At 38.2% G+C, this 6,495-nt stretch overlaps 1 long non-coding RNA gene across 1 annotated transcript; it reads left to right on the plus strand.

Annotated features, from left to right (window-relative positions):
• The first annotated feature begins 3,648 nt into the window (after positions 1-3,648).
• Positions 3,649-6,118, plus strand: LOC146494985 (uncharacterized). The gene is made up of 2 exons (XR_014871453.1): positions 3,649-5,520; positions 5,551-6,118. It is a non-coding gene; the product is annotated as an uncharacterized LOC146494985 (long non-coding RNA).
• Positions 6,119-6,495: the final 377 nt, after the last annotated feature.

Raw genomic sequence — 6,495 nt, forward strand, 5'->3', positions numbered from 1 at the left:
AGGCAGAAGCTTAAAGGTTTTGCTGTGGCCATCACCATCTAACCATGTATTTGTGATCAAAAGTTAAAAGTGGATAAAGCTCAAAAGAGAAGTATATCCCAGAATATCAGACAACAGCAGAATCAGTCAGGGCCGGAAGTTTTCCAAAAATGCCTTTTTATCACATGCAGCACATAGCAGGAGTTCTGACTTTTCAAAATACTCACTGTTGTTTAGACGAGCGTGCTGACTGAGTAGAGCATGCAGGAGGCAAGTCACAGGATGACCACCCGCTAGCGAAGAATTTACAGACAAGTGCTCTTTTATTCTCACATCAGAAGAATTGGACCACATATAGACTTTGTATTACAGAGCTGGTTAGTTAAAGATTGTTGGATGTCCAATCTGACCACCTGTGTTGGACTTCTCACACACATTACCTAACGCCTTGAAAAGCTCCGGCTGCAGTGCATGTATGAAAATGGTTAACCAGAAGCCATCACATAACACAATATTGCCCAAAATTATGCATGCATTGTATGAATAATATAGATAGAATAATTTAAAAATCCCAGCACTATTGTAAACATGAAGATTAGGGGAAGTAATACTGGGTGGACTAGCCACTACTGTGACAGGTTTTTGACAGAATCAGGCTATAACACAAAGCGCATAAATCCTGTCTTTTTCCAGTAATAAAGAGGGTTGTTGATGCTGAATACAGTGCAGTGCCTTCCACTGCGGGGAAAGCAATAAATACAGTTAATGAGCTATGAATCTTCTGAAACCAAAACTTCTCTTCAGTTATACAATATATGTATCTGACATGAAGGGAGTCGTAGAGTGTAAGGTCTCTAAGCGCTCAAAAGTACTTGTGGCCACGCTCCAAACAGGAGCCTTTGGTTGTTCTGGGGATTAACGATTTTCCCATAATGATTTTACTCTGCAAGAGAGAAGCAGAATTATTAGGAAATGTTATGTATAGACCAGTAAATGAACAGGGGTTAAAGTGGCCCAGAACGGCGTCTAGACACTTTAAATTAATGAGCATTTAAATTTGATTAATGCATATTACTGTCCAATGAGCCCAATTTTTTGTGTGCTGTGTTGCTTCCAGTGGCGACACTTGCTCAGTAATAAGAAAACAATTAAAATAATGACATCCCACGGCACGCTCGTGCCCTTTTTTCCTTCTCATGCCTGTGATGCGTTCATGGTGCAGATGTAAATAAAGCTTTTTTACGTGTCACCTAATTTCAAATTTAACTTTTCAATCAACTCAAAAAATCTCCAAACACACAAATTGTTTCTGCACAGCTTGTCACAAAATATGTGTACTAGCTAAAGATACAGCTGCTGTGTTGTCCATTGAAAGACAAACATTTTCAAACATAGCTCAGGATGTGAATTTTGATAAACAGGAAGTGTCAAGCTTATATATAATGTCTGCATTTCTTTTGAGAGCTTTTAAACCAGATATTGTATATATACACAATATGTTGCTGAATTATGTCTCTGTGAAACGTCTTCCAAGAGAAACTGAGGATCTGTTTTGAGCAGGCTACAGTGGTTAGTTTACAGCACTGTGGTGAAGTTTACAGTGTGATTCAGTATGCTGGAATGCTACAAAGCAGCCTCTTCAAGGTCAGTGTTAGTGTACATTAAGAGTTGTTATGAATTTATATATTATCCGTTATAATATTTAATGATTATCTCATCTTTTTATTCAATTCACTCACCTAATTCTACCTTTTATACTAGCATTATACTGTATAGGAGTTGAAATCAGCCATGAAAAGCATGAAACATCGGCTTATACCTTGTTGAAATCAGTTGGAACCCTAAATCCACCCCACCAATATTAAAACATTTAATATTGGCGTAGCAGCACCACTCTTGTTTTTTGAAATATAGTTTTCCCCCACCTGCCAAATCCACTTTAAGCTTTGATAGTGAATAATGATGAAAATCAGGTCCATTATCGACAGTAGTCATTCCAGTAGAAACGACAATAAAGGACAATATAGGAAACACTATATAAAACTTGGAAGCTATAAAGAGCTTGTTACGACACCAAAAGAATATGAGGAGCGTAATTTTGTCATTTTAGCGCATTTGAGCGTAATTTACTTGTACACTTGGAAGAATCACAAGTAGTTTCACTTGATATTAAAAATACAAGCATGCACCTGCGTGAAATGCCAGAACAGAATTTAAGTGCAGCCATAATACATAATTCATGAGCCTTGTAACTGCTTGGAAAAATCCAAATCAAACAAAATAATATTTACTCAGCATACAGCGAGTTTACAATCACTTAGTTGGCTAAATTTGAAGTGTGGAAACTGTAAAAAAGGGTTAAAACATAAATTAGTTCAAATGTAATAAAACTCAGACTGTTATGAAATTTAATGTCTTGGTGATAGAGCAAAACACATCATTTAATAAGAATGAGAATGAATTATTTTATGAGTAGATCAAACAAATTCAGAATATCCTTTAGCAGGTTGATATCAATACCAGCAACACCCACAGAAAAACTTTTTAACTCGACTGTGGCATTATGGGACATCGTGGATTATTCTTGATTTAGCCTCATGGAATAATCTATGAGGATCCCATGGGATCAAGTGTACACTTGTAATGAAGGAGGAAGCTATCTATAGAGGCTAAAACCATTTCTGTAAATACGCTTTATGATTTTATGTTTTAACATTGGAGTCTCATTGCTGACTCATTTAAGTAGCTATTAGAGGATGTGCACTTTGGGCACTTCGCTTTGGCCCCAGAAGTTTCATCTTGATTCAGATGGAGTAATTAGATTGCACGTGTTGTGAAGGATCCTCCAGCATCTCATTTCTTCAGGTGATCCATATAATTCACATCAGGTCTAAAAAGTGAGGCATTTTTTAAAACGTCCTTTGGGATTAAAACAACAGAAGGCAGATGCTCCTTGCTTATCATCTTGGCAGTGTGAGAGACTGGATGTGTATATTTGCTGCTTCTCTCCCCTGGTGAGTGCATCTCTCAACTACAGAATAACGCTGGAGTAGAAGTTTTTTGTTGTTGCAACGTCACCAGATTTCACTGTAGATGGAGAGGTGGAATTTATCTGAGGGGTCAAAATCTAAGCAACACTTTAGAAATGTAGAAGAACTTCACTGCTCGATAAACACATACATTATTCCTTGACTGAGGGTCCTCAGATGAAAGTGCACTAACAGGTATTTTTGGAGCATAACTAAAATTTAACTAACAACTAAAACTTAATTAACTAAAACACAAAAGCTGACAAACAAGCTGTGAAAATTAACTAAACTAAAATAATACATATAGAGGAAGTAGGATTTGTTTATTGTAATGACACACCTTCAGATGCCAAGCTATGGCACATCCTCTGTGGTGTGTCCTGAGGTCATCGGGTGTTTTGGGTTTCTCGAATATCAGACACCTTCACTCAGATGACCCAGCTGATCAAGCCTTTGCTTGTCCCCCACCGGACACTCTCATAGTGCTGCTCTCTTTATCCAGAGCCACCTGACGCCTTTTTTCCACTGCCTCTATGCTGCTAGAGATGGCCCTTCTTCTTCAGTGAAGACCCTGCAGTGTTTTAGTATTTGTTAATTTAGCAAAATGATCCCAACTTGCCTTATGAAGCGTATATAGGACATATTCATTGAGACTTTGGATCTCTACAAGACTGCGAGTCAACTAATATTTCAAAATCTTGCCTCTGGCATATCCCCTAAACATAATGAGACTAAAACTACTCACTAAAAATTCATAAGAAACAAAAGTAAAACCAGGGGCGATTTTAGCCCAGTTTTGGAGGTGCTTCAGCACCCCCAAAATGAATCAAAGCACCCCCAAAGATGTCTTACTTTTTTTGAAAATATTTGCTGTTTGTGGGACAAACTACTAAAAGTATAAAAAGCATACAGTACTTAATTGAGATGGAACATTTTAACAACAAAAGTATAGATAACCCCTCCCCCCTCCCAAAATGGTTTGTTCCAGCTCGGCTCTCTCCTACTTGCTTTAGCGTCGTTGCTGCCAGAGCGATGGTGGCTGAGACGCAGCGGAGCAGAGGTGGAAGTGCCTGGCTTAAAACAGGACATATTAGCTGCATTTAACTTTCAGTTACTCTTTATATAGTTAGGTAGGAGTCAGACCATGTTTCTTTTTAACTGAAAAACATTACACCAGGTAACCTGCTGTGTTGAAAATAGGGCTGCCACGATTAGTCGACTAGTCACAATTACGTCGACTATCAAAATCATCGACGACTGATTTAATAGTCGACGCGTCGTTTGAAGCTTTGTAAGATCACAAAAGACGCAGGAACAAGTAGTAGAATTTAAGAGTGTATTAACAGAGTGAAACAGAAGATGGCAGCACTGTATGTACAAGGATGCCAGCTGCCGTTAAACCCCGAAGAAGAAGAAGGAGCTGTGTCCCAGAATTCATAGCGCAGCCCAGCTCAGTTTCCAACAATGGCGGCAGCTAGTTAGTTTTAATATTACTCTTATTATTCTTTCTGGGTCACAAAATAAACGTTTAGCATATTTTCAGGCGAGAATGTAGCTGTGTAAACCTCAAATATCTGCTCAGTTTATCAAGACACCACATATTTTCAAAAGCGCTCCGACGTTTTCGGAGACGTCTGTTACCCACTAGCTTGATAGCTAGCCGGGGGCAAGGCTCACTAGAGCCCGTGAGAACACCGGACTCCGGCAAATCATTTTCAAACCCACTGCGGTCTTTCGCTACTCAGGTTAAACATATATAAGTCACTTAGATAACTTAAAAATGTTATTGTTTGGCTTTTTTTAGTATTTTATTTGTTCCTGAGTAAATCGGTTAGGCTGAGATTAAAGTTATAGTTTTTACACAGCTGAATAAACGTCAAGCAGACAACTGATTGTCAGAAGTGTGAGATGCTCGAGAATATACTCTGGTGTCCTGTTATATTTTAGATAACAATGAGTTTATTAAACTTCACCGAAACAATCTGCAAATTTCATTCAAATTTAATAAACTATCATCTTGTCTTTATTTTTAGTTAGCACATACCTTAAACACTTAGAGCTGTAAGCTAATGATAGTTATATGAGAGCAGATGCATGCTGGTGCAATAAGCTGTACGCTGTACATCCAATGGATGCATGATCTGATTAGTCGACTAATTGCAAAAATAATCGGTGACTAGTCGACTATCAAAATAATCGTTTGTGGCAGCCCTAGTTGAAAACGTGTTTTCCGACGATGTTTGCTCTGTAGTAAAATTAGTGATATTTGACTGCCCTGTTGATCTCACTGAAATGTATACAGCCTATTTAAAATCTAAAACTTAACATTGTCCGTAGCCTGCTGTTGTTACCACTGTCCTGTTTGAAATGTAATGAGAGAAACTGGTTATTTTGCCATATGTGCATGTGCCGATATTGAACCCAAGGTACTAACTAGCTAACTGACTGGATGCCCATTAACCTTATAACTCCTGTTGTGTGTGTGTGTGTGTGTGTGTGTGTGTGTGTGTGTGTGTGTGTGTGTGTGTGTGTGTGTGTACAGATTGTCAGTCCAAAGAGGGAGAGAGGAAAGAGGGGAACATGAGGACAAAGTACAACATCAGGAAGTACCAGGTAAGAAAACAGACAGGGAGTACTAACAGGCAAAACAGTGACTGTTTAACTGGCAAAGAAAAAGAAAGACAAACAACTAATACAAACAACTCATACAATTTGGAAGTTGTGTTCTCCCTATATTAACGCTGCTATACAGAATCTGCAAAACAAACTGGGTTGTCAGCCCTGGCACTGCATTACCATATTGAGCTTCAGTCAGAGGAAGTCACGGTTGCCAAAGACTTTATAAAGCTCAAGATATGTTAACATTGTACAATCTTCTGAATAATCAGATCTTCCCCAAACTGAAAACTGTTATTCAGGTTGCCCTAACAAACCCAGTTAGCAGCTGTAGCTGTGAAAGATCTTTTAGTGTCTTGAGTCAGCTCCATACCTGGCTGAGAAGGACCATGGGTCAAAGCAGACTCCAGCACCTGGCTGTGATGTCAGTTGAGAAAGAGATGCGTGAGAGACTTGACCACCAAAATGTGATAGACAGATTTACCAACCTCAAGGTGAGGCGACATAGGTTAAAAGAAAAGAAAAAATCTGCAGAGCCATAGTAGTATCTGCAGTAAAGATCTTTTCATGCATTGTATACATTGTACCAAAGGCCAAGTGTCTCCATTTTCTAATAATATTTTGTATATTTCAAGGACTCTTCTATTTTTGGAGTGTATTTTTTTTATGTATCTGTATTGTATTATACATACACTTTAGAAGTGAATCTCTGTCCAAAAAATGCACACAGTTTACTTTTTACTCACTATGAGCATCATTTATCATTTTTCCCCAGTAATTAAGGTTAGGATATGTATTTTTTTTTTTTATTCCAATCCATTCTTCTTTGGCAGCACTTTAATAACCTTGATCCGATTTGATGGTTTTCAAA

The sequence above is a fragment of the Neolamprologus multifasciatus genome, chromosome 20 (assembly GCF_963576455.1).
Source record: "Neolamprologus multifasciatus chromosome 20, fNeoMul1.2, whole genome shotgun sequence".
NCBI classification, from domain to species: Eukaryota; Metazoa; Chordata; class Actinopteri; order Cichliformes; family Cichlidae; genus Neolamprologus; species Neolamprologus multifasciatus.